This window comes from Vicugna pacos, unplaced genomic scaffold (genome assembly GCF_048564905.1).
Source record: "Vicugna pacos unplaced genomic scaffold, VicPac4 scaffold_20, whole genome shotgun sequence".
NCBI lineage: Eukaryota > Metazoa > Chordata > Mammalia > Artiodactyla > Camelidae > Vicugna > Vicugna pacos.
In genome coordinates, this window is record NW_027328741.1 from 37,062,042 (window position 1) to 37,081,273 (window position 19,232).

At 49.4% G+C, this 19,232-nt stretch overlaps 2 long non-coding RNA genes across 3 annotated transcripts; one reads left to right on the top strand and one right to left on the bottom strand.

Annotated features, from left to right (window-relative positions):
- Window positions 1–3,724: 3,724 nt before the first annotated feature.
- Window positions 3,725–7,254, bottom strand: LOC140693910 (uncharacterized). The gene is made up of 3 exons (XR_012069615.1): window positions 7,004–7,254; window positions 6,649–6,856; window positions 3,725–3,881 (listed from the first exon to the last, which is right to left on the bottom strand). It is a non-coding gene; the product is annotated as an uncharacterized lncRNA (long non-coding RNA).
- A 4,370-nt stretch (window positions 7,255–11,624) lies between these two features.
- On the top strand, window positions 11,625–14,037 carry LOC140693909 (uncharacterized). 2 transcript variants are annotated; one of them, XR_012069614.1, is made up of 4 exons: window positions 11,625–11,755; window positions 12,345–12,435; window positions 13,348–13,464; window positions 13,883–14,037. It is a non-coding gene; the product is annotated as an uncharacterized lncRNA (long non-coding RNA). The 2 variants fall into 2 exon arrangements; XR_012069613.1 differs by lacking the exon at window positions 11,625–11,755 and having other exon boundaries at window positions 12,298–12,435.
- Window positions 14,038–19,232: the final 5,195 nt, after the last annotated feature.

Consider the following 19,232-nt stretch of genomic DNA (forward strand, 5'->3'; position numbering starts at 1 on the left):
TCTCTTAAGTTGTTAAAATCTTCATGGTGAACCATTCAACTCTCTCCTCATTCTTGGCTGCGAAAGCACGATAAACACAGGCCAGAAACTCATCAGCCTGTTGGTTGGTTCACTATCCGTCTGGCGCCTCCTCTTGTAGGAGCCTTTATCACATCACCCAGGGCTGACCCGGCTCAGGATTATAGCTGATTTTCCGCAGGTGGCATCACTTGCTAGTGACATGAAGCAGGCACGTTAGCCACCTCCCAAACACTGAGGCTCCTCCTGGGAGGAGCCTTCAGACCCCCAGTCCAGCCTCTGCACCACGATGTTCCTTAGTGTCACTACCGGTTTGCTGCCTTGGCCTCTAGCTTTGACCAGATCCTCGCCAGATTGTCGATAAATATCACCCATATACCACATCTAAGCTTGCGGTCCAGATGTGACCATGGTTCTTATTTTCTTCCCATTGATGGATTGTTTGATCTTTGTGTAATCATGTCGACAGCAAGGCCAGTACAGCCCTCTTGAGGCCTCCCCGAGCCGCCTCTGTGTATAACTGTCCTAGCACCCCAGGGGATCGGGTCTGAAGCCTGGCACTCAGACACGAGGATGTCAGCTGGAGAGACAGGAAGCCACTCCTGCTGTGGCTTCTGCTGTGGCTCAATGTGGCCATAAAAACGGATCCCACAGGCCCTGACGTCACTTGACTCACTGCAGGGATGCTCCCACACTGCCGCGTTCCCCCAGAGACTGAGGGCTTTCTGCTTGTTCCGGAAGGCCCCACCCCCGAGGGGACACTGGGTCCAGTGGAGCGTCCAGCCTGCTTCCCCGCCAGCCCTTAGGGCCTTTGTGGGGCCTGGAACATCAACTAACCTCCCCTTAGGGACCCCTTTGTCCTTTGCAGCCAACAGACCTAGGTCATAAGCACTTTAACTCACCTGAGGGTGTTTTCCTCACTTCAGGGGCAGTGAGGACTGGGCTTCTTCACACTCCAAGTGCCCCCGGTCTGGATGCAGACAGTCTGCCTCTCCCCCCAGTCCTGCAGGTCCCGGCCACACCTCCTGCTGGTCACGGAGTCTGTGCTGTATTCTCTTCCAGGACAACAGGTGCACTCTGCCCCCCGCCCCGTCCCCACCAGCAGTGGCAGAGGCGGAGGACAGGCGGGTGAGCTTGGGCCTGAGACACTGCCCTGAAATCAGTGCCCCAGAGGCCGCTGGTGACTAGAGGGACCACGGGGAAGAAGGCAGCATGGGATGGGAGGGGGAGGAAGGTTCAGGATAACGAGATGAAAAGGGGAACAGATAGCACCGTGAGGACCTCGACCATGAAAGGGAAGAAGATAGACAGTGACAGCTGGAGCGGTGTTGGCGTTAAAAGCTGCGGGAATTTTCATTTAATTTTATTAATTACCATTACATATAGTGACATATTTTTATTTGATTAAAGATTAGGTGCCATGTCATATAACAGGATATAGTATATTATTTATTAAATAATACACAATAGTAGATATACTAGCATGTTATGTTCTGTTTATTTATTATCAGATAGTATATAATACATATGTAGTTATTTATATACATAATATATAATTCATGCATCTATATAATATATAACACATAACAATGTAGGATTATGAATATTATATTTTACAACAAGATTACATAACAATAATGATGTAATATTATCCATTGTATATCTTGGCTCATGACACATTCTCACCTTAGGTGCCTGTCAGAAGTATTTATGTATTAAAATTAATATTATAAGAAACAGTTGTGAACCTATCACCCAGCACCAGAACAGGACTATTGACAGTGACATACTGTGTCCTATCCTGCCCTAGGCCTCTTCTCACAGGAAGTAACCAGCATCCTGAATCCTGGCTTACACTTGCCTTGTGTTACTTTCACACACACAACATTTAAGATCAGTTAAAACAAATGAACTGCAGGTACATGCAACGAAGTGGATGCATCATACACCCTATGTTAAATTGAAAAAGTAAGCCCAAGAAGGTAGCCTATAGTGTGCTAAGCTTTTAACTGTGTATATATATGTCAACTAAACTCACTAAATTAAGAACAACTACAGCTAGAGTCCAGGTGGGAGAGGGACAGATAAAAGGTGAGGTGAGCAGATTTGCTGCAGGTGAGCGAGTTCCTTTCCAGTAACATGTCATTCTCTCTGAAGCAGGAGGCAAGGCCATCTGCTGGGAGTCAGGGAAGAGACAGAGGGAAGCTTAGAGGTGTGCAGAGAGCATAGAATGTTGACACCACTGTGTGGCAAGTGGGGAAATGTGCTCACTAGAGAAATCCTGGAGGATTGCCTGGCAGTGGCAACATGCTGGGCATTGATTTGTAGTCTTAGAAATCTGTGCTGGGAGAGCCTGCTGCCTGCAGGCTCAGAACAAATAGAGCTGGGTGAACCGAGATGGAAGTCGTCCTGGTGAGGAAATGAAAAGATCAAGGGTCAAGGGAGTTTTGTTTGTCATAAAGAGAGTGCTGACTGTGGATGCAGAGCTGGAAGGTGGGGAAGTGGAAGTAAGAGGAACGTGGACAGGCAGGAAAGCAGAGGAGCCAGTGCATGATGCCCCAGTGAGGGTGAAGGAGGGCCAAGGAGGCTGGTGGAGAAGCAGCTGGATGGCTAGAGTTGGGCACATAAAGGAGAGAGGCTGGACCTGGGGTGGAGACACGCCCGGGTATGAGCCCGGGGGTAGGGTGAATGGGAGGTGTCTGGCTCAGGCTGACGGAGAAGACGACCCTACAATGACCATACTGGGTGGTGGAGGGAGAATCAACATTGACGTCTTGATGGTAGGCGGTGAGGCAATACAGAGTTGGTGGTCCAGCTGCTCCTGACTGAGGCAGATGAGCAGGGAGGCCATTGTGGCAGGCACTGCTAGGAATGGACTGGGTTTTCCAGGTGTTCCCAAGAGAGGAGGAGAAATCACCTCATGGGGGAAAGTGAGCACAAGGAGGTCAACCCAGGCTCCTGATCAAACGGAGAGTGTGAGGGGGCAAATCGTCAACTCCAGAGATGGTGGCCTAGGAAGCAGGGACCATGGGTAAAGTGAGGGGACACTCAGAGAAGAGAGAAAGATGAGTCTTCTGGGTGTAGGGGGAAGAGAGGCCCCAGGACAAAGGAGCACAGGGGCACAGTGATGAGGATGGACTGGCTCTGTTGTGACACTGCAGGAATGGCTGGATCTTTGTCCTGAGGGCTTAGTTTGGGGGGGCTACTGGCCTCATGAGGGCCCCCCTCTCAGCAGCCTGGACAGATGCTCCCGCTCCTGATAGCTCTGTGGCCACCACTGTTCCCGGAGGGGCTCTGCCTCCATCTTCTATCAGACATTCCTGCCCAGTCCCCGACTGCCAGCGAGGGAGCCTGGGCCTCACAGCCGTTTGCCGTGGAGGGACACAGGCTCCTTGGAGAAGCAGGCTGATCTTATTTTTCTCCGTAACCCACGGCCTAGCAAAGCGCCAGCCTATGGGTGGGCCATTCAGGGGCTCGGATACTTCTTAAATTAACTCAAAGCAGTAGAATAGCAGAGCTGGAGGAAGTGACCACTGAGCTCACAGAGTTCACTGCCCACACCCCCATTCTACAGATGAAGAAACAGAGGCCAAGCAGCCAAGGTCATGCTGCTCTTTAATGCTGGCCTCTGTTGGGCATACCAAGTGATGAGCTGCACTGAAGGGCCTGAGAGGGGGCTCTGGGGTCAGGCAGCTTGGGTTCAAGTCCCACCCCTGCCATTTACTAGCTGTGTGATTAATGACTGTCCTTCCTGTAAAGTGCCACCTCATTTGTTTGTCATGAACACAGAGTTCCTTGAACAGCAGGACAGAATTCTTTAAAGGTTTGCTGTTGCTTTTGTTACTATTATCACCAAGTGAACCCTGAAATGAAGAACAAAGACAGCAAGATTTTTTATTTTAAAAGATTTTAAAATACGATGATGACTGTTTGATTTAATCTATTCAAGTTTGCATTTGACCCTTATTAACAACTGCACAATGGATGACTTTTGAGGAAATGTTACTTCATGTCTTTAATTCTCACTAACTACACAGGCTATTCAACAGGAAGCAATTTTTTTTCCAGGAAGAGGGACAAAAAGTTAACAATATCTCTGTACCTCTCGGTTCCCAGTGAGTTGGTTGTGATCTGTCAACCCAACTTTGGGGAAATGCCCGCTCCTCCTGGGCTCGCTGCACTGCCACGTGGCTTCCAGGGGGCGATTTATCCCCACACGAATCCAGTATCTTGGTTCATATCTTTGCTTCAGATCCCTCAAGGACTGCCCATGCACCAGGGCCCCATCTGCCCCGCCAGTCTCACCTGCTGGCCTCCAGGAAACTATCCTGGGTCTCAACCATCCTCTGTTCCTATGCCCGCCCCACTACTCTTCATTTTGTCCTTCAAGTGTGGGCTCCTGTGGCTTGCCACCAAGCAGGGGTCTCCCAGTCCTCCACCTTGGGGAACTGCATCGTCCTGCACAGTGCCTAACGAACCTGTGTGGAGGCCGGAAGAATACAGAACAACAGGTGCTCAGAGGGGCTGCCTTTCCCACTGCAGGGGCCCTGGAGAGCTTTCTCCCAGCTGGTTATTCACAGGCGCTGAAGCTGTGGAATCTCGATCTTACCAATTTAAAGGGCATCATCACTAATTACAAAAGAAATCATTTTTTTCAGTAGCAAAAGGAGAAAAGACTTTGTGCCCCATGCCCCCATCTTTCTTCCTCCGCCTTCAGAGGTGATTCTCACTCTCTGGGCAAGGGTAGAAAGCAACAAACAGAATATTATTTTTCAATGATTCTTCTTTCCCACTTTGAAGATTGCATCCCAAGACTGATGAAGGCTAGGATGGTTTGGCTTCCCTGTACTGAGTATTCAGAGGCTCAGGGTGGAGGGGGTTAGGGAGATAATTCAGCATTATGGAACCAAACAGAGACATTAAAAGGTTCTACTCTAAACAGAAAGGAAGCAGGATGCTATAGAAATGGGAAAACCATCATTGGAAATGAAATAACGAGTTACAAGACAATAAACATGAAGATGTAAAAAAGAAAAAGTATATCCAAATACAAAAAGGTGGGAAAGGGAGACGGTAGCAAGAAAAGATAGATTTTTTTCTCTTTCTTTTTCCTTTTTCTCATTATTCTTAGGATGTGTTGGAGCCTACGTGATTATCAGTCTAAAGGAAATAGATATGATAATGGGTTGATATACTTGAAGAATAGGGTAACCACAAATCGAAAGCATATAATAGAGTTGAAAAAAAAAAACAAAAATGAAACAAACTCTAAATGGCTTAAAGACTTAAACATTAGACAAGATGCTAAAAAACTCTCAGAAGAAAACATAGGCAAAACATTATTTGACATATATCTCAGCAGTGTTTTCCTAGGGCAATCCACCCAAGCAACAGAAAATAAAAGCCAAAATAAACAAATGGGACCTAGTTCCACCTATCAGCTATTTCAAAGCAATAGAAACCATAAGCAAAATGAAAAGACAACCTATGGAATGTGAGAAAATATTTGCAAAAGATGAGACTGAACATGGCTTAACTTGTAGACTATAAAAATAGTTCATACAACTTAATAAGAAAAAAAAATAAACAACCCAATCCAAAAATGGGCAGAACAACTAAACAAGCAATTCTCCAATGAAGATATACAAATGGCCAATAGGCATATGAAAAAAAGGCACAATATCGCTAATTATCTTAGAAATGCAAATCCAAACTACAATAAGTTATCATCTCACACTACTCAGAATGGCCACCATTCAAACATCCACTCACCATAGATGCTGGAGAGGCTTGGAGAAAAGGGAACCCTCCTACATTATTGCTGGGAATGTAGTTTGGTGAAGCCAATGTGGAAAACAATATGGAGATACCTCAAAAGACTAAAAAAAGACATCATTTGATCCAGCAAACCCACTCCTGGGCATATATCCAGAGGGAACCTTAATTTCAAAATATACCTGCACCCCAATGTTCACAGCAGCATTGTTTTCAATGACCAAGACATAGAAGCAACCTAAACGCCCACTGACAAATGACTGGATAAAGATGTAGTATTTAGATATAAAAGAATATTACTCAGTTGTAACAAAGAAGGAAATAATGCCATTTACAGCAACATGGATGGACTTGGAGATTATCACACTAAAGTGAAATAACTCAGACAGAGAAAGACAAGTAACATATGATACCACTTATATGTGGAATTTTTAAAAAAGATACAAATAAACTTATTTACAAAACAAAAACAGACTCACAGACTTAGAAAACAAACTTAGGAGTTTGGGATTAACAATTACAAACTACTATATGTAAAACAGACAAACAGCAAGGATTCACTGTAGAACACAGGGGAAAATATTCAGTATCTTGCAACCTATAATGGAAAAGAACCTGAAAAAGAATAGACTATGTATATGTACAACTGAATCACTATGCTGTATACCTGAAACTAACAAAACAGCTGTATATCTGAAACTAACTAAACATTGTAAATCAACCACATTTCAATTAAAAAAAAAGATAAGCTCTAAATAGCTGTATTCAAAGAAAATCTTCAAATCTTACCTCCTACAAAAAGTAAAATGGGAAGCTTGAGCAGGACCAAATTATACTGAATGAGAGGTTACATACCTTCTCCAGCACGTGGCCCATGGTACACATACATCGTGTTTTCCTTCAGGTAAGAATGGCCCTTACTGCCCAGGGAGCGAGTCCTGCTGGGACAAGGCCTCTGTGGCAGTGGCCTCCTTGTCACCGCTCCATCTCACCAGAAGGCCAGGGTTTTCAGAGGGGAGGGAACACAGAGCTCATACACTTCAGATATATTTCCTGAGAAAAACTGTGGAAAGATCAAATTCACCTGCAGTGCAGGAAACATGAGCACGGCCCCTAAGCAGACTGACAAACCCGAAGCAAGACGGCCCGATGTTCACATCGGAACCAGAACAAAAACCGTCTGGCCCCAGTTAAACGATCACCATCTCACCTGCAATGAACTGTTCGTACTCATTGTCAGGGATGTTTCTGTTGAGACTTGAGAGATCAAAAATGTCAGACCAGGGAATCCGGACCTGGTGGATGTCCAGGCTCTGCCAATGGTAGAGGCGGCCCCAAGGGGGTATCACCAGCACCGACTCTTCCATTTTCAGCAGGGTCTTCAGGAGGAAGGCGATGTGGATACAGACGCCCCTACGGAGGCTGAAGCCCTCCGGAGGGTTGACATAACACAGAAGGTACCTAGCAGGGAGCAAAGGAGAGCGGGTCTTCAGAGCCAGGTCTCTGCACAGGAATCCCGGCTTAGATAGAACAGATACAATGGGAATCTCTGCACAGCACATGGCCTAGACTCAAGACACGTTCAGCAGCTTCTGGTTTGTATAGTGGAGGCACTGCCCACCGATCTGTGTGGCCAATTATTTCGAGTCCGGGAGCACATGCAGAAGACATCTTGGCATCTGTCTATCAACGCTAAGCACCTGACTAGTACCTGAGCACCCGTTCTCCAGGGGATCTCAAACTTCTTGGCCTAAAGACCCCTGTACACTCTTAAATACTGAGGACTTCAAAAGGCTGCTGTTTATGTGGGTTAAATCTATCAATAGTTCCTGTGTTAGAAGTTAAATAAGAACTTTAAAAAATGTTTATGAGTTCACTTAAAAATAATAACAACCTACTACATGATACCATTAATACTCTTAAGCAAAAAATAAGTATATTTTTCTAAACAAAAATCATTAATGAGAGGAATAGCAGTGATTTTAATTTCTGAAAATCTCTTTTGGACTGGTGAGAGCTTAATTCTATCTGCCTCTACATTACCTGTTTTGTGATATCACAGACTAGGTTTTCCCTGGAAAACCCCACAGGAAACTCGGGAGTGCAAGAGTGTGCAAAAGGCAGGTGACCTCCCGGCGTTCCTACGAAAATAGTCTTGCATCTCAGGGGCCTCGGACTCACTTTGATAACTGCTGCCCTACCCTAGGCGAGACTCTCCTACACAAGAGCCAGGCAAGTGTCCTGGCTTCTTTAATGAGTTACCGCAGCAACACCCCTCCCTTCTCTGTGTTAATGTTTCCTACAACCTCCATTACTGCAGATGAGGATGTAATCCTCAACTGAGGCCTCTAATCCCAGAAGAGTACCAATCTTGAAAGGGAGGGCCCATCTACCATCTCTACACCCCGCACAGTCTATTTTGAGTCAAGCCCTAGATAACTGCTAATTGACACTGACCCTTGTCTTATTCCTGAGTTTTAGCGAAGGAGCCAACATCTGGATGGAACTGAAATTTCCCTGCTGATATACAAGGCTGATAAACCACCCTATTCCAACATCTGATTCTGGGGCTCTTCAAAACGCGGGTAAGGCCCCGCTTCATAAAAGACGGGTCCTCCACCTGCCCTTCCCAGGGGTTCTGGGAGGCCGCGGCCACGCAGGGCTACCCGGACTCGCGGTCCAAGCCCCAGAGCCCGAGGGGGAGGAAAGCCGGAGGCTGTGCCCCAGCCCTGTCCCCCCCGCCCCAACCCGCTCCCCGGCACCACAGCCCTCCCCGGCCGCCACACCAACCCGGATCCCACCCCGGTCCATGTCCACTGGCCCCGCCAACGGCGCGGCCGTACGTTTACCGTCTGTGAGACGCCGCCCCAGAAAAGATGTCGGCCGCCGACTGACGCGGCCAGAACTAGTGGCCCGGCCAAGCAAGCCGCCATCCCCAGCAGCAAACACCGCCATGGTCCCGGGCAGCTGAACACTTCCGGAGCCCGCTGCCTGCCCCAGAAGCGCGCGCCAGCCCGCGAGGAGCGCGGCGTCTTTATCCATGGCAACGCCGCGGGGCCCTCCCCTAGCGCTTGCGTCTACGTCCTCCCGAGGCTAGACGTGCGAGGGCAGAACTTTCGGAGCCAATGGGAGCCAGGGCGCGGCCAGGACGGGGGTGGGGGGAGGCTTATGGGGCAGCTGGGCGGGGCCGGGGCGGGCGGGGCCACGCGGAGGTCCTCAGCTGCAGGTGGCACCGGCTGGAGGCTGGGGCAATGCTGCCAACAGTGGGCGGGGCGGCGGGGCAGCGGGGCGGGGGCACCCTCACCTGTCTGTGTGCGGGGCTCAGCCTGGGCTCCGCGGCCTCCGCTTGCACCGGAAGTGGACCCAGGCTACCGGTGGGCAAGATAGAGGACTGAGCCCAGGCAGGCACGGCTGGCCAGGTAGGGCACCTGAAGTGCAGATCCGCCAGGCCGGCTGCCGGCCTTGAATACGCGCTGCTAGGCAGTTTCCAAGAAGACGGGATCTGTCCCAAGAGGGGAGGTAGGGCAGGGTGCCAGATGCCTGGTTGGGTGCGGTCTTACAGGAGAGCCACGTTGAGAGGGTGCAGAGCAGCCCCTGTGTTGGCGGGGCTAGGAATTTGGGGTATAGGGTGGGGATGATGTGTGCCATTCCCTGTGGTCTCCCAAAGAACTCGCACCCCCAAGCAAAGGACCCTGCTCCCTCCACCCTTCACTGCATCCCCTGCCTTCCCCAGCACCACCGCCCCTGCCCCCGGAGTGTCCCATGACCTCTCCCCACACCAGGCACCGTCCCTGTTACAGGTACTTATCTCCTGGTGGTTCCAGCCCAAGGGTGGGGGCTGTATCTGACCAGTTAGGATGCCTGGAGCCTTTGTATGAAACCTCAGACTATAATGCAGGCGTGCACAGAGGCCCCTCAAACAGGATTCCCTGCATTCCCTCCCCACCACGCACCCACAGCGCAGCTGCCACACCAGGCCAAGCCTGCTGGAGGACCGCTGTTCCCTCTCCACCTGTCCCTGATCTAGAGTGCACCGCCCACACTGCTGGGTATTTAGTGGGCCTTAGAAGAGCAGCTGGTATTTTCATGGACAAATATTTGCTCTTTTGGGAAGAGTTGAGTGCAAAGGGATGTAGGGTATGCCTTTTCTGTTGTCCTGGAACTGGTGACTAGGGTGCAAACTTAAGTCAAAGCAGTTTTTAGAGAGAGCCGCAATATATCTTACCCAAAGATCACTGTTCCCCTACAAAGGCAACACCACCTGGCGGGTGGGGTCCTGGTCCCTCTTTCTGGAGGTTGGGCTTTGCACCCTCCAGCTGGGACAGAGCCCGAAACAGCTCTGAACACGCTCCAACAGGCTTTCCCAGCACAAACTGCCTTTATTTTGAATCTGGCTGAAGGAAGCAGCTGAGAAATCTGGGTAAATCTTCCTGGGTGTAACCATGCCTTTCATGCTGAATGAAAGAGCGGCTCTCCACATGCTTACATCTTAGAACTGAATGTGTGTCGAAGCCTTCATGCATGTAGCATGTTGGGAACAGCGTTTCATGGTGAGGGGAACTCTATAACTTACATGTGTATGGGGAAGCCCTCACTCCAACAGGGTTTTCCTGCACAAACTGCCTTTATTTCGAAATTGGCTCTTGCTGAGAAATCTTGGTAAGTGTTCTTAAGTGTAGCCATGCCCATTATGCAGGATGAAAGAGCAGCTCTACACTTTTTCACATCTCAGAAATGAGTGTGTGTTGAAGCCGTCATTCATGTAGCGTGTTGGGAACACAGAATTTAGTGGTGAGAACTATGTAAATTACATGTCTATGATGAAGCACTCTCTCTAGCCGGGTATTCCAGTGCATACTGCCTTTATTTCGAAACTGGCTTCTCAGAAGCCTGTGGTCTCCACTGTAGGTCTGTCTCCAAACCCAGGGCCAGCATGGTAACTCTGCTCCCCCTGTCTATTCTGGAAGTTCTAGGTGTCCTCCATGGCCCTTCCACCATTATGTTTTTGGAAAACCCCGCAGATGGAATGGGCCTGAGAACAGGAGAGCTGGATGCCAGAAGCCACTGCCCAGTGTGAGGCTCCTGGGAGGGGCATCTCCTCTCCGTGGGCTCTGATCTAACCTCCCCTCTCCCCCACCCCCACCCCTCTCCTCCTGCATTTCCTGATTGATCCCTGGATAATGGTCCATACCAGGAATGACCTGGGAGAGGTTTTATGAGTCTTTAAGTGGAAAAAAAAAAGAAATCTTTAGACAAGTTACTGAAAGTAACTTCCAGCTTTACCGGGAAAGACCTCATTCCAATGTTTAAGGCTAGTTGACAGGGTGTCAAATTGCTTAACCACTCACATCTGAGCAAGTGCTACCTCTCTCTCCAGCTCCCCGCAGCATCCACCTGTGGCAACTTAGCCAAAAGAAGGCAAGAAAGCTCTTTCCCCTCGCCAGCACCAGCGTGGCTTTGGAGTCAGTGGAGGCTGAGAGAAAGAGCCCCGCCCTGAGGTTTGAGGGGCCTCCAGCCACAGCCAGAGGAGCGGGGGTTTTCAGAGTGGCCCAGCAGGGAAACCAGGCAAGGCCACCTGGCCCAAGTCTTCCCTGCCCAGAGAGCCCCATGAACTGCTTTGGGCCACACTCCCCGTTTGGGCCCCCTGCAAAAAGTTACCACGGGAGCCACACCTGAGAAGGCAGAAGGACAGCCCTTTAGCCTGGGGTCCCAGCAGGTGTGTCCTGTGAGACCTGTGGCCACATAAGTTACTTGTCTCTCCAGGTCACTGAAGGGACTGTGCTGGGCATCTTGGTGGTCAGGGACATGGGAACACCTCTAAACTCTGAAGAAGGACAGAGAGACTCTTCCTGGAAGCAAGGATTCCAGGGAGACACCTTGCCCAGAACTGGGGGACTATGTCCTGAGTAGACCCCTGGGAGGCAATGTGGGGCTGTGGGGTCCTCTTCTGAGAAGGGAGCAGGTGAGGTTTCCGGGGGTGGGGTCCTGCTTTGTCCAGACATGTCCTTGTGTAAGACTCATTTACAAACACCTCCAAGTCCACCTAGGGGTGGCCCCAGAGGTGGGGGTAGAGGAGGAGAGTGAAGGGTGCACACTTAGGGCCCCCTGAGCCACCCAGGGAACCAAGGGTCAGTGGGAACATCTTGGGAGTCTAGTGCAGGGGTGGAGGACGAGCACTAAGAACATGCCAAGTCATGCAATAAAGTGACCCATGACCACGAGACACAGGTGGCCGTACACCAAAAGAGGCAGATAGAAATTTAGACCCAGGATCTGAGAAACTTGAGAGGGGCTGGAGGGTCCCAGGAACCCTCAGGAACAGCTCTTCTAGGGGCACAGACATCCCAATACACACATTTCTCATGGAAGCTTTTTGGGGTGCAGAGTGAGTTACCAGGATCCTGAACTTAGTATGGAATCACACCCCCTTGTTCATCACGGTACCTGGCAATAAATTGCTGTCATTTGTCCCTGGACATGCACAGGGGAGCTGACTGCTGTGGGGGTCACTGCAGGACTAGAATCTTCTGGTGTCTGCTCTGTGACCACAGAAACCCAGGGGGATTTCTCAACGGGAGAACCTGGAGACCATGCCTGCAAGGACCACCCTCATGGGATGGCCAAGGAGCTCGTGGTACCCAGGTCACCAAGTGACGAAGTTGTGAGGTTGCCTGGGGTATCCTGGGGGCATGTAGATTTCTGAGGTCAGCACGTGGGCCCAGCACTGCTGGATGGTCTGCACAAAGAGGGGACTGCCCTCCTGATGATGGCTCTTAACACCTGCAGGGAAACTGCTCTCAGGGCTCCTGGAGGTCCATATTGAGAGTGTCCTGCCAGCCTTGTGGGGTCACCTTCCCCTGATGCAGAAGCAGACCTCTCTCCCTTGAGGCCCAGGGGACACCTGGTTCAGGTCCCACCTGTGTGCCCTGGACACGCAGAGCCCCAGAGCTCTGGCACAGCCTGGGTTGTGGTGGTGTCCGGGCAAGAAAGGCCCTGGGAAGGGGGTCATTCAAGGGCAGAGGCCACTCTGCAGGGATGCTGGACCTGGCAGCAATGCACTGCTTCAGTACTCCCTTGGGTTGGGTCTCCAACCTGTGGGATGGAAGGGCCACTCCTTCCTGCGGTGCAGTTGGGGGAACTAGATCCATCGTCAAGGTCAGCCCTGAAAATGGAGGCTGCGCTACCTCCATTCCTGGAAAGAAAATCAGTCCCCTCCAGTCCAGGTGATTCAGAAAGTCATTCAGCAATGTTCGGGGCCCCCACTTTAGGCTTTGAATTAGAGCTGAGCGGCTTAGGAGGCCAGATCCCTGTCCATGGCTCCAGGAGCAGGCTTTCTGCTGGGGGACAGGATCCTCACAAACACCTGTGTCTTTGTGGGACACTCCCCTCTGACAAGCTGGGAGGCAGGGTGCAGTTGTGGGAAATCGTGTTTACATGAGCAGAGGGCCACCATGTGGTGGGGGCACAGGAGACTGTGAGAATGAGTCCCACAGCCTTTCTGGAATCAAAAAACTGGCAAATGTGAAAAAGTGCATAATTTGTTTTATTGAACAGGCTGCTTATGTACGTTTGGAGGACCAGGTTCAAGGACTCAGCATCCCTCCAGGACAATAGCCTCAAGAGAAGAACAGACAGAGCAGGAGGAGATCTGGGGTTTCTCCCAGGAATGAGGTGGAACAGGGATTTCTGCAGATTTGCAAGGAGTCCCCGACCACTGAGCATGGGGTTACAGCCCCACGAGCCCCTGTCATGTTTGGCTTGGGCTCTGGTTCTGGCCTGCTCATGTATTCTTCCAGCAGAGTTCCAGAAACTCAGAGGGTGGAATTAGAGGGGCTGCGTTTGGAACCTAGTGAGGAGGTGGAGGGTCCTTTATATTGAGTCCCTTCATCCTAATCACCGTAGCTGAAGCCCAACACCCCCCAGGCCCCCATGGTTGCCGTGGAGGGAGAACAAGCCTGGCAGGCGACCTAGGGGTCCCACTACTGTGTCCTTCCCTTGTCTTCTTTCCCTTTCACCCCGGAAGGTGTGATTGTCTCGTGTCATGGTGGCCTCCACAATGTCCCTCCCAGTAATCTCTCTTCTCCATCAGGTGGGGTTCCCAACCCCGCTCAGCCTTCTCTGCATGGATGCTGAAGGACCAGGCCCACCTGAAGTTCTGAGCTCGAGCAGTAAGGTTGAAACAAAGAAACCAATGGAAAAAAGAAGCAAGTGATTGTGGCAAAGCTCCCCACCACAGAGAAGCTGCCCTGAGTGGAAGGGAGAGTGTGGGCATGCCCGTTTGTTTCCTATCTCCCAGTGCTCTTAGCTTTCTTATTGCCTACCTGCATGGTTACAACAAAATGATCTGCAAAACTGAAAATATTTACTCTCTCGCTTTTACAGAAAAGGCTGGCCAGCCTCTGGTCCGGTACCAGGCAAGAGATTGGAGTTACTTTCCAGTTTGGAAACATCTTGGCAGGCCCAGGTTTGCAAAGGTCTTTAAGAGTAGTTACGGAGTTTTGCTTTTAAACTTTTTTACGGCTGTATATACTTGTGAGATGTGGTTGTGATGTATAATTCTGAGCCGGGATTTTCTCAAACTGTTTCTCACTTCTTATACCAGACATTCCTAAATTCCAAGTGGAACTGCATATTAAGGAAGCCATGGAATTTAGCAAAAGGATACAGATCTCATTTCCTTTTAAGCATCGATGTACCTCCATCATGGCAGTATTTGTTATGTGTTATTGATAGGGGAACTAAGTAGTAAACAGATTAATAGAAAATAGGGGATTTTAGGTACACAGGTTCATCTTTTCAACATTGTTTGTAATATTTGCAGTTTAAGATGACCATTCATGAGAAACAGGCAGCCTCTTAGAATGAAATAGCATTTCCTCTGAACCATAATTAATTTTTATTTTGTAGACAGCAGGAAGGGTAATAACACATCACACTTTTGGGGACGTCAAAGAGAAAATGTAACTTTCTGGGAGCGCACTCCCCCGCCTCCCCCTGCCCTTTTTACTGTCCCATTCTCCCTGGAAGGCTCTTTCTTATCTTCTGCTCATGGCTCCAGTAACTCTTTCTTCCTCCTTGTTCCTCAGCTGGTAAGGTTAGTTTTCTACTTTGAACAAGCAAACAAGCCAACAGAAGAGAAATTTCACAAGCAACTCCCAGCACATCCGCTCGCCTTCTGATGTCTGTGACCTCACTCTCGGTGCCCCACCGCTTATTAAAAGTGGCATCGAAAGCCAGTTCCTCCAAAAGTCCCCGAGGCCCCATCCCTCCCATCTTCTCTGGGTTGTCACTCCCAAAACCATCCTCTCTTTCACTGCCTCATCTATTTTGTTCTCCTGCTAGTTGGCACCATCAGTATATAAACGTCCATCCTCTTAAACAAACAGCACTCCTTGACCCTAATTCACCCCCACCAATTGCCACCCTGTGTCTTTGCAGCAAATCTTTAAGGAGTTGTTTAAACTCACTGTCTGCATCTTCTCTTGAGCCATCCCCTTTTACACCCACTCTGGCTTTTCGCCTGATCCCTCGCTCTATGGAAACTGCCCTGTCAAGGCCATCAGTGACCCCATGTTGCTAAATATAGTGGTCAATTTTGACTCCTCATCATGCTTGGCCCCTCGGCAGCATTTGACCCAGCTCTTCCATCCCTCCTACCCCGTGTTCCTGCTTCATTCAACCTCCAGCCCATCGCTCTGTCTGTTTCTGCTTTTGGCCTGCTGGCTGGTCCTTTGCCAATGTCTCCTGTTTTTTCCAAACATATACTGTGGGTGTTCCCCAGGGTGGGTTCCTGGGCCTCTCCTCTCTCTCTCTGCTATTCCTTTGGTGGAAGCAACCCAGCCTTGGAAATTGGCATGCCATCAATTTCTCGATTTCTCCAAAATTCCCTGATTTCCCCTTTCCATCTGAGCCTTTATCCCTGAGACTCACATCACATTCTTTTCCTTTCATTCATCTTGCTTTCTCATTCATACATATGTTCTACTATGTAATTACTTTTCCAAATTTTGAATCAGTACATATATATCATGTAAAATGCTCAAATATGTATTATTTCCACTAAGATGCTAATTCTACCTTAGAACATTACTGCACTTCTGTATTTATGTGAATAAAGCGAATAGTATTTCTACAAGCCTCATAGTTAAACACTGTGTTAGTTTGGGGCTATTATGTAACATGAAATAATGGTACATCAACATAGTCGTTTTTCATTTATTTTTATGTAACACCGAGATGAGGTTTTTGCCCTGAAGACTGGTTTTATTGAAATTTTACCTAAGTTACAGAGAGTCAGTTTATGTGAAAGCCCTCATTTCTCCCCTTTTTTGATATATGTTCCATTTGGCTATATATAACATATACCTTGGCATGAAACAAAATTCCCAAATCATTCACATAGTACAATTAATATGTTTAAATTATATTTTTTAAATGTTAAAAAGAAAAAGAAAACAGATTCCTCTACCTATTAGGCACTTCTGTGGCAATATGTAATACACCCCATAACCATGACATTGAAGAACTGAGCTGATACCAGCCCCTTTCCACCTGCTCAGCCCCACCTTTTCCCATCCCCTTTCCCATCCGGAGAGGACATCCCTCCCATTGTCCAGGCCCAGATGTTGGAACCATGTCCTTTCTCTCTCTTTCTTTTACACTCACAGACAGCAAATCCAGCTTGTTAGAAAATTCTGGATATTCTGTCTTAATTAAATACCTGCTCTCTGCTCCCCGCCCTCCTAAGAGCCACCTTCAGCCCTTCCTGGATACCAATAGCCTCCTGTTTCCATCTTTGCTTTCCTACAATCTCTCATCCACACAGAGTCAGAGGGAGCCTGTAAAAACATACATTGCGGGTGGTGGGTGTAGCGCAGTGGTAGGCCGCATGCTTAGCATGCTTGAGATCCTGGGTTCAATCACCAGCACATTCATTAAAATAAATAAATTACCTCCCCCCAAAAAACACAAACACAAAAGCATAAGTTGGACTACATCACCCCTCCCCTCAAAACTCACTAAACGGGTCACCATGTCATTAGGAGCCAAAGTCGTCACAAAGGCCTCAGGACCCGGCGTGCTCTGCCTCTCTGCCCACACTCTCCCCCTCACTCTGGGGGCCTCTGGCTCCGGCTCTTCCTTCTTCCTCCGGATCTATTCTGCTTCAAGTTCATTACTCCGTGAGATCTGCCAGGATTGCCTTATTCCCTCCTGCCTGCCTCCCACCCGACCGCCATCACCCGAGTTTGCTCATATCACTCTTTTTTAAAAATTTTTCCAAACTCTTGCTACCCCAACATGCTGCCTGTTTCCTCTGCTAAAATTCTGAGCCCCCAGTGATGGGGAGTCATGTCTACTTTGTTGACTGATAAAGCCCGAGTGCCTTGGGAACGGTCTAGTTAGGAGATTCCCGTACGTAGTAGGAGCTTATACACATTTGCTGAATGAATGTAGATGCCCTGGTCCAATCCGATGGAGCACTTCTGTGACGTGCTCAAAGAATAACTCTCCTTTCCACCTGAGAGGGGGTGACAAATTCCTTGGTGATTAAAGGCAAGAATTTTTTGCTTTATGCTGTTAACCTTAGGCGGGGAGACTGGGGGATCTTCATATATATTTTTAAATTTGGTTTACTCTGCAGTTGGTCTTTGGTCTCTGTATAATTTTGAGAAACTCTTTATGAGTGATCATTCTTTGATCAGATTGAACAGGTTCCAGGGGGAAGGACCAAGCCTGTCCCATCAGCCATCCTATGTGTCATGTCCTGGGACCCAGTGGATGCTCAGCATGTAAGTGAACCGACAGGAGTGAGTGAAGAGATGGGAGCATCTCATTATTGTGGCGGCTCTCTGTCCAATGCCTTGAGATTTGGGGAAGGGTTTACGAGTGCAGAAGGGAGAGGTCAGGTCCTCTGTGCTTTTCCTGAGTGCCCTGGCCTTACCCATTCCCCCAGCCCCCTCTGGGCAGCCAAGCCAAGGAGCTGGGCCACCAGGGGTTGTGCTGATCAATAATCCACCTTCACCCCAAGTCCAGGGGTAGGTACACATGGTTGTAGACACTGGAGTCAGGTCCTTGGAGGAATTCCTCACTGAACTATGTTTTGGACCTTTTATTTTTCTCTAGAACCTCCAGCTGAAGAAGATTGTCTTAGACACATGAAAGTTGAGGACACCTTCTGTCCCCTCGCAACCCAGGTGGGGCTGGGAGTCTGCTGTTTCTATAGCCGGTGGGCTCGTGTTGATTTGGGCATCCCTGTGCCTGAATTCCTGCAGTACACTCGGTGGTAAGGATGGGGGTGCCTGGCAGGGAGGGAAGCGGGTCGGGAGACTGTACAGCTGGGCTGATGTTAACCTGGGGTGAGCGGGAGCCTGCTGATGCATGGCATCTCGGGGCAGGGAACTCTCCACACTCAAGAGGGGTTCCCACTCCCGCAGGGGCCCTTTGATCAGGGTGCTGGGCTGTCAGGGGACCACAGGGGTCCCAGTGAGGATTAGGGTGCCTTCAGGCAATGGGAAGTGTGGGGTCCAGCGGCAATTGAATTAACTGTGCACCCAAACCCAGCCCCCACCTCTTTCAGCCTGTTTCCTAATCTGCAAAACTGGAATGTTTTTAAACATCTCACGGGGTCGTTGATGGGCTGGGACAGACTAGACAGTCAGGAGCTGGAATTCCTCTGTCCCCTGATTGTTTGCCTTCTTTCTGACTCTGCTCTCACAAGCTCAGTCTCTCTGTCTCTCGCTCTTTCACTTCTAACTTTCTCTCATGCTCTGGTTTCATTTGATTTCCAACCACCGCCCCTCCCCTCCGCCAATCCCCAGATGAGTGAACTTCATTTCTATGTGTCAGTTCCAAATTCCCAGGAAAGATGCTCTGTCACCCTCTGGATCTGTTGTCCAACCCATGAGTTGTGGCCAGAGGAGCGAGTCCCTCTGGGACCAGCAGATATTCTCTGCCCAGCCCGCAGCCACCACTGTGGGAGCACATAGCTCTCCGTGGAGGAAGCACTGGCTGTGACCTTGTGTCACTAAGTGTGAATTTATGTCTTCTCTTGAACCACCTTCATTCTCCTAAACAAAGATGAAAATTAAACACTCCCGGGATTTGTGTCATGGAACACTCAGGGTGGGGGCTAATGGGGCTGGAATCTCTGCTGCATTTAAGGGGCTACAGTGAATCCCCAACGAGAGCCTGCAAAGGGAACAGCACCGGCCCCACCCGGCACTTAGGGCGCTGAGTCTGCGTGACGGTGAGCCAGGCTTCTGACCACAGCTCAGGGGTCTGGTCTGACCAGTTAGCCTTTGAAACCAACCAGCTTTGGATTCCTCAATCCCACCCTGAGGTTTTACCTGAACCATCAGCTTCTGTATCTCTGAAGACAGATGATGAGGACCCTTCACGTAAGCCGTTTGCACAGCCCTGTTCAGGCCTTTGTGCTGCAC